Consider the following 9,221-nt stretch of genomic DNA (forward strand, 5'->3'; position numbering starts at 1 on the left):
GCATAGACCCCTCCCATTGTAGATTACTTCCCTCAATACCTCTTTCCAAACTATTTTAGCTATCCATTATTTTCTATAACTCCTGGTTAATTTTAGAATTGTTTTGTCAACTTCTACAAGAAAGCATGTGGGAAATATGAGGAACGCAGGGAGTCTTTGCCATTAGGGGGAAGTGGGAATTACTTATAAGGGGGTCACCTTTCTTCTTGTCTCTTTCATGCCCCCATCCAGTCTTTTGTTCTGTGGAGCAGTGGGAACAGGACCCAACCCTACCTCTTTGGCATCCCCAGAAGCCCCAGTTGAAACATCTGACAGACACATGCGTATAATGATGGTGACAAACTGAGTTCTGTGCCATGCCCAGCCCGCACTTCACACCTCACTGACCCCTGGACTGGCCCCTGTTGTAACTTTGCAGAGCAGCCCTCTGACTGCACTTAGCTCACAAGCTGGGCACTAGGCTCACTATTTTGCAGGGAAGAAGCTCAGGCTCAGAGAAGCTTTATAACCTGGCCGAGCTCACAATCTTGAAATGACATACTAGAACTTGAAATCAAGACGCCTGCATCATGCTCCGTGCACTTAAACGGTAAATGGCCGAGCCTTTTGCTCGCAAGGTACATTTAATCCCAGTTCATTTTTTACAGCAGTTCTTTCTTTCTCATGGGAAAAGGAGGCCCATGGTGTTCAAAAGTCACTGGATCAAAATCACAAAGCTATTAAATAGTCATATTTAGCTCTGATAGGGGAAGGAAGGTTAAAAGAGCTATGGCTGGGTTCTTCTCTTATACAATGCTGACATCTACTGGAGCAATGTACAAGCTTCCTTACATATGGATAACCCAGAAGTGAAAATCTCAGAGAACAGCAATTTCTAAGGTGTTCAAATACTAAAGGACAAGAATTAGAAAAATAATGAAGTGTGGCTGAGATGATATCTTTTAAATGAGAACACTCAGGTTTAGCTCTGAGTTTCCTGACAGCCAGGGGGGAAAGGAAGAAATTTACATGTCCATGCTGTCACTGCCCAATTAGGAACTGAACATCACAAGAGTTTTAATGATTCTTGGAATTTATAAAATAACCCAATGACCTCTGTTTGACATTCACTTACCTAGAAAAGCCAGCCTCATGTTTTCATGTGACAGGCTTGCCTCTTTCTTTAAGAACCCTGCATATATATATATATATATATATATATATATATATATAGTTTATAAGCTGAGAACTAGTGGCTTGTGCCAAGCTACTCTGTAAGCTGAGACCCAGAGGACTATTGTTCAAAAACAGGCCAAGCAGAAAAGTCCTCAAGGATAAGGCATCTCCAAATAACCAACAAAAAGCTGGGCTGACTTTGAGGCTGTAAGTTCCAACTGCAGTAGCAGGAGCAGAAAAACAAATTTTATTTATAACTTTGTATTTATTACATATCAAAAGAAGTTATCTCCTATTGGATTATCAATATTAAGTTCACTTGTTTTCATATTTTAATATGTGACTTGTACATGATTTAAAATTGCACAGATGGCTGCTTTCTAGCCCATTAATCCCTGAAGTGCTGGCCCAAGCTATTATTCTGCCTCTCCCTAGCTCTAACTACATGAAAATGCAGGGTCCTCTAAAATCTGTTATCATATCACAGAATGTTTTCGTTCTTGTCCTCCACAGAGGGTTGCTTGGGGTTGGGAGAGGGAAATTTCATTGAACCACACCAAAGCTACATCAGAATGGGGAAACTTAGCTGCAACATTCAGTGTCACAAACAGTTTTGCTGGGGGCAGCAGGGAGAGGGGAAGGAGAAAGCAAAGGTAAACTGGGCGGGCCCCTCTTTTGACAAGTGTTCACCCATCCTAAGCAAAACAGTGTCCGGAACTCATCCCTCCTGTGGTGTCGTGTCCCCTACATCATGTACTAGGGAAAATATATTGGGTCAAGTTTCCCTAGTGTGTTATTGTTATTAGGTGCTTGCACCAAATAACAACCAGTGTCTCACAATCAAGTGGATATCTCCAGTCCCCTGGACACTCCCAATTGCAAGTTGTAATTGCCAGGTGTAAGGGTTGTCTCTTGGGCTGTGTGCCTCCCTCCCTCCCTTCCTGTCCCCTCATTGTGGTCTTTCCTTCCCATTGCAGGCCCTCAGGCCTCAGGCTGGACAGCCTGCCAACAGGACGTGCATTCTCAGGGCCTGCCACACGAGGGCGCGCGGCCCTCGCTCCAGACCAGACTGGCTTTCAAGTCTTTGTCACAAGCCTGTTTTTGTAGCTCATCGCTGTTTGCAGATCAGACTTTCTCCTACACTCCCGCGCCCCCGGGGGCTGTCTGGACACCCCAGGTGCGACATTGTTGTCAGAGGTCCCCTCGATGACTTTGTTTCCAAAGACACTGCAGCTTGGACAAGTAGGTCCAAGAGCTCAGCCAGGTCCAGTCCATTGTAAAACGGAAACTGCACCCCGAATTCTTCCTCCTGTCCCAACACGTTTTTCTCTTCGCCAGTCTTTCAGAGGGGAAAGTTCGCACAGGAAGCAAGGATTCCTGAGCCTCGTGGCCTAACTACGAGTGTCACAACTTTCCCAGGGAAAAGCTGGGGCCGAAGGCGCGCAGGCACAGACGGTGATGGCTGGCCCTGTACTTCCAGATTTGGCCACACGAGGGAGAACACGTTCAGCCCTGTACCGTCAGTAGCGACATGGGGATTATTACAGCTTGCTCTATGCCTCTGTGACATATGATGTCTCTGCCCTCTCACAACCCTGGGGAGGCAGGTGCTGGTATGTTTTTCAGTTCACGGGTAGGCTTCCAGTTGTAGGGGGTAGAGCAGGCCAGGAACAGCCCAGTGCAGGGAACTTGAACACCTATTCGTCTGCTCCCTGTAGCCTTAAGACCTATTCTTGCTCTCTGATTTCCTGTCTGCTGTGTCTCCTAGGCCTTGTGCGCACTGCCAGTGGCACAGGCTCCTTGCAAGGCCCTTGAGACCGTTCAGGCTCCGGGGCTGTCAAGAAATAGCTCCATGCTCCCTTCCTTTCACTGACCAGTGATCACAGACTACTGCTAAGGGCATGCCACATGCAGGGCTTGGGGCTCCAGCTGTGAGGAGATAGGGAAGGAGTGAAGGAGAAATGGTTTTGCAGTCTCCTCCCTGCAGGGGTTTTCTACTGTGGCCCAAGTGAAGGTCTAGAGGTGCTTTATTCACCTTACATTATGGAGCACCCAGTTCTAGGCAGAAAAGAAAGGACACTTTTCCAGCTTCCATGACATTTCCTTTTTTTTTGTTTGCCCTTTTGCTGTTTGTACCAGGATTTGAACTCAGGGCTTCCTGATGGACAGGATGCTACTCCAGCAATTGAGCAACCTGGCTTTTGTTAATTCTTTTAGATCTGGAGTCTTGAGGACTTTTCTGCCCATATTGGCTTTGAACTTTGATCTTCCAGATCTCAGCCTCCTGAGTAGCTGATATTACGGGTGTGAGCCTCTGACACATAGTTTATGAAATGCTATAGTGATGTAGATAAGTATAATGAGCTAGGTGCCAGTGGTTTCCACTTGGGATCCTACCTCCTTAGGAGAATGAGATGTGAGAGGCATGGTTTAAAGCCAGCCTAGGCAGACAAATCTGTGAGACTTATCCCTGGTTAATCAGCAAAAAGCTGGAAGTAGGGATATGGCTCAAGTGGAAGAGTACAAGCCTGGAGAATTTAGGTAGAAGGCTGCATCCAGGACAGGTGAGAAGCTGGCTCACAGTCAGCCTTGTCCTGGGATGGGGGTCCCACAACCAGGATGGATGGTGTGGCTGGGGCCTGCTTGTCCTTAGCTGTCCCTGTCCAAGCCTGCACATATCCGCTCACTGAATGAACACTGTCCCATTCCCATTAGTAGATTCTTGGTTTACTTATTTCTCTCTCTCTCTCTCTCTCTCTCTCTCTCTCTCTCTCTCTCTCTCTCTCTCTCTCTCTCTCTCTCTCCCTCCCTCCCTCCCTCCCTCCCTCCCTTCCTCTCTCTCTCTTTCTGTCTCTCTCTCTCTTTTGTGCTCGTCCTGGATCTTGAACTCAATGTGTAGACACTGCCGCAGAGGAGCTTGCTTTTCTTTCTTTCTTTCTTTCTTTCTTTCTTTCTTTCTTTCTTTCTTTCTTTCCTTTCCTTTCCTTTCCTTTCCTTTCCTTTCTTTTTCCCCTCAAGATTAGCATTCTAATACTTGAGCTGCAGCCACACTCCAGCTTTTTGGTGGTGAAGTGGGGAGAAGAGCTTCACAGACTTTTCTGCTTGGACTGAATTCAAATTGCAATCTGAAGATTTCATCCTTCTGAGTAGTTAGGATAACAAGTGTGAGCCACTAGTCCCTGGCTTTTTTTTTTAATCTATCAGTAAATGGAATAGATCGACTAAGACTCAGGCTCCTGGCCTCTTAGATTCTGGTTTTATTTTCTGCGGTCTGCTGGCTGGAGCTGAAATGTTGCACGATTTCCATTCTGAAGACACAGGTGATATCATTTTTGGCCACACTAGTGCTATTCAGCACTCAAATCCCCTGTGCTGTCATTTAGGCATCATCATATTCTCAAGATCCTGATTTACCTGGGTTGTAGCACCAGGTAAGTTGTTTCCTTTCCCCATGTGTGGATGAGGTTTACGGCCTGGCTACCACTTCTCAAAAGCCTTTGGCTACCAGGCAGGTAAAGCCAGGGAAGTTGTTATGGAAGGCTCCCTCTAAGAGAGGACAGGCTGTTCATGGCAGCTGAGACATAGCTGAGTCATAGTCCTCCAAGATCTGAAAACAGAAGCAGACTTTTGGAGGCAGAACCTCCAACTCCTTTCAGAGTAATGAAACAACGAGGGAGAATTATGCCGTACCATCTGACACAGGGTGTTTCTGTTCCCAGTTTACCCAAATAACAAGATCATTTCATTTATAATGAGATAAATGGAGAATGGTGCTCAGTAGGGCTGGGTGTCATTACAGAGCTATTTCTATGTTAGTGGTGGTTGGGAAGAGAAGGTGGGGATGGTTGTTAGAGGTTGGGAAGGGTGATATGAAATGAGCTGGTTACAACATAGCCAGGAAGGTCTCATTTCAACGAAGGGAATCAACTGGCAATGTTTGACTTAGGTGCTTCTTAGAGAGAGGTGGAGGTACTTGTACCCCATTGTGAACCTATCCTAGGAAATGTGGCAATTACTCTCCTCTCGTGCCCTTCAGAATTTGGCCTGTGAGTTCTAGGGGCAGGGATTCTAGGAATGATCCAGAGACACCCTCAGGATGGTTACAAACCCCAGGTCCTCTGCCTGGGTACCAGCTGATCATGGAGAAGACAAACCATGAAGCAATCTGAAGTACAAAATGGAGAAACCAACTCAAAAATGAACAAAAGATGAAGCCATAGGATTGACTCAAGCAAGCCAAGTATCCATGGCTCGTGCCTGTAATCCTATATATTCAGGAGTCTGAGAGCTGAGCATCCTAGTTTGATGCTAGCCTGGATAGGAAAGTCTGTGAGACACTTAGTTCCAATTAACTACCAAAAAGGTGGAAGTAAGCAGTCGCTCAAGTGGTAGAGTGCCAGACGAGTTAAAAAAGCTCAGGGACAGTGCCCAGGCCCTGCATTCAAGCCCCAGGATCTGCTTGTGTACACACACGCATTTAACTCATATCGATGGTAGAAAAACATGCAAACGGGCTTACACACAAGGTGTTCTGGTGTGGCTTGCTTTGGCCTTAAAGAAGATTGTAAGGATGTCATTATCAGTCTCTTCCGTTGTTCGGAACTCCCTTCTTTTTTGGGTCTGCTCCAGACTTCCTCTCAGGGTCTGTCTCTTTCCTCTAAAGTACAATGTATCTGGTCATACCCTAGAGAAAAGTAGGGATCTTCCTAGAAAACCTGAGAAAAGTATCACTACCTACCTGTGTCTTTGACTGGGAAATATGCTCTCCTCTAAAACACTCCCCATGCCAATCAAAATGCACAGCTCTGATTGGCCAGGTCTGCCCCTTGGACCGGGCCTGAATGACATGGCCCTCCAATGATGGTTCTGCTCCAGTGTCTGTGTTTCTCACTTCCAACCTCCCAGGCTGCTGCGAGTGTCTTTTCTGTGTTGGCAGGTACAGAGAGTGGTATAAATACTGGCTTGTCCCTGAGTGAGAATTCACCTCCCACCAATGTGTGAATTGTCCTTTAAATAAATTTCAAAATAAGCTTTTGGCATCTACAATCAGTGGGTAAAGGGACCCAAGTGCGATTCTCCTTGGGGTAGTCTGGGAATAACAATTCCAGCCCAAATAAAAAAAAATAAGATGGGGTCTGATTTTATTTTTATGCATTTTATTGAATGATTCCTTTAATTTATGTAAAATAATGCACCTAGAACATTCATACAAAATACATCCGGATATTCAACTTGCTTCAGATAGGAAAATACATTATAATGGGACAATTATTGGAATAAAATCAGTTTGGTACAGAAGTTAGGCACATCAATGGATAACATTCCCATGTAGAAACATACACAAGTAGTACATGAATTTAGTTTATAATATAAAGGGCATTTCAAAGCAGTGGGGGAAAATCAATGGTGGTGTGATCTCTGGCAAAAAGTATTTGGAAAACAAGAACAGTCAGTTTTGTCCCATCCATATATAAATTACAAGTTTTACCCTATCCCCCTCTTGCTTGTAGTGCTTGTGTGCTCTCTCTCTCCCTCCCTCACCCCCGTCTTTCTCTCTCTTCCTTTCTTTGCAGTTGAGAACTCTGAGAATCAAACTCAGGGCCTCACAAGTACCAGCAAAGTGCTCTAAAATGGAGCCACACCCCCTAGCGATTCACTAAATCTATTCAGGGATTGAGTTTCTTGTTGTTTGTTTTTGTTTTTGTGCTAGTCCTAGAGCTTGGACTCAGGGCTTGAAAGCTGTCTCTGAGCTTGCTTTGTTCAAAACTAGTACTCTTCCACTTGAGCCACAGCTTTTTCGTAGTTAATTAGAGATAAGGCCTTATCTTATGGACTTCCTGCCTGGGTTGACTTCAAACCTTGATTCTCAGATCTCAGCCACCTGAGTAGCTAGGATTACAGGTGTGAGCCACTGGTACCTGGCTCATTCTTTGTACCTACCTACCCCTTTTTTCCCCCAAGAGAGTGCCCCATTCTTCAGTGGTAATTTGAGGGTTCATTAAGGGCAAATCAATTTGGGTTAAGGGATAAAGTTGCTAGAGTCAGCCATCACAGGTCTTAGGCATTGGGTTGGTGTATGCATGAGAAGGCTCATCCAGCAAGAATCAATCTACTGGACTCAGGGTTACTACTTGGCAAGGAATGAGGCCAAGAGAGTTCCCAGGAGAAATGAGGGATCTCCTGGTATGGAAGGGAATTGTGGGGGGCTCTGTCACTCAGCAGTGTGGAGTGGGGTCTGAATGCACAGCCCAGACAGTCCTGGGCATCTTAGAGCCTTTGACTGCACAGACCTCATCCTATCCATTGCTAACAGCTATTAGTTGGGGCTGGGAATGACATCGACGCAGGTAGACTTTACATGGCTAAAAACTTGGCTTGTCTGAGCTATTTTAAAAATAATTGGGCGCATCAAAATCTGTGAGTTTGGTACTGGCAGGCTTTTGAACACACACGTCTCAGCTTGAGGTGGGGAATAGAAGCAAACCACGAAGTCATTTATATGAGTTCACTTGGAGTTGCTATAACACAATCTGGCTGGGTACTTTATAAATAAAAGAGGTGTCTGCAGCTCACTGTTTTGGAGATTGAAAGGGCTGAGATTGGATGGCTCTGTTGGCTTGGCATCTGGTAAGGAGCTCATGGCAAGGGGTGTCACAAGGAGGTGGATGGGAGCTAAGGGGATGGCAAAACAGGAAAGCCAGGCAGTAGAGAACAGGTTCTTTTTGTTGTTGTTTGAAATAACCAGCTCTGTCAGGAGCAAGTCAAATCCCTGTGAGAGTTACATGAATCTATTCTTAGGGCTGTGTCTCCCAGTGTGGCCATAGCCACACTGGACTAAATTTCCAGCAGGAGAAGACACAGCCATACCCTAACCTCAACACCCACTTGAGCTTGTTTATATAAGGCGTGGCTTTACAAAGGTCTGTGAGTGAGGTCTTCTCTCTCAGCAAGCCCAAGCTTCTCCCTGGTGGGAGATCTGGGTGAGCCCTCAGTCTAGTCTACAAGGACGTGGGTTGTTTCTGAGGTGCTCACCATCTCTAGCTCCTAATGGACTCTTGACTCTCATGAGTTGTGTCAGTGCTGCGTTGGCTCATCCAGCCCAGCTCTGACCTTTACCCCCTGGAGTGCGGGACTACATGGCTTGGCTGAGGGACACTGAACTTGGTTTCTGGTCCTGCCCCAGCCATACTTCTGCAGTGGACTTATTGTAGGCCTGTGGTTTTTAGTATTCCAACCCACACTCTAGGAGGGGCCCGGAGTCAGTGGTGATAGGCCCTGTGATGCAGATAGCTGCAAATCATTGGCCAGGACCCTGCAAATCAGGGTCCAGGAAAGAGCGCACAGGTCCAGGGCAGAACAGGCAGGGTAGCATCCTTTCAAACTCCTAGGGATGCTAAAGCTTTAGTCTGACTGACCCAGGCCAGTGGTCCTCACACAGTGCTGATTAACTGTTGTAAGGTTTGAATACAGACAAGGCAGGATTTTGAGAGGTCAAATCTTGGAGTCTTTATTAAAAGTCCACTGACTGCATGGGGGACCCAAAGACCAGCAGCCAGCAAATACCCTTAGCATAGGAAATAAGCCAGAGAGGAAAGTAATGGAGAGCAGAATTGGGACTCCATGGTGACTGGAGAACAAGGGACAGGATGTGAACACAGAGACCTGTGGCATGGTGTAAAGTTGCCTCTGCTGGTCCAGATCTAAACAGGGTAAGGTCAGGGTCACAGGAAACTCCCAGCCCCAGGCTCTGGACTGACAGGTCTCATAACCTATAAGCCACTGCCCACCCCTCTCTCCAGGGATTCAGGCACACCCCTCACCTGGAAGGTGGTGGCTTTTCATTCCCCCACCATGAAGACAAGATGCCAGAGCCTGCCATCCACCATGTGGCCAAGATGGTGCCAGCCACACCTGACCTCCTTACTTCATCATGACATAGATGTCAACATGTATTCAAATCATAGAAGTTCTGTTCTAGTTCTGGGGCAGGGGGGGTTCTTATATATGAATAATCCTTGAATTCCCTGGGAGTGTGCTGAGCATGGAGGAGGCTAGGAAGCCAGGCC

At 46.3% G+C, this 9,221-nt stretch overlaps 1 pseudogene; it reads left to right on the top strand.

Moving 5' to 3' along the window:
• LOC150039138 (serine-rich coiled-coil domain-containing protein 2-like) overlaps positions 1–3,028 on the top strand; it is a 29,759-nt pseudogene extending 26,731 nt beyond the window's left edge.
• Positions 3,029–9,221: the final 6,193 nt, after the last annotated feature.

This window comes from Megascapheus bottae, unplaced genomic scaffold, assembly GCF_031878675.1.
Source record: "Megascapheus bottae isolate mThoBot1 unplaced genomic scaffold, mThoBot2.hap1 HAP1_SCAFFOLD_76, whole genome shotgun sequence".
NCBI lineage: Eukaryota > Metazoa > Chordata > Mammalia > Rodentia > Geomyidae > Megascapheus > Megascapheus bottae.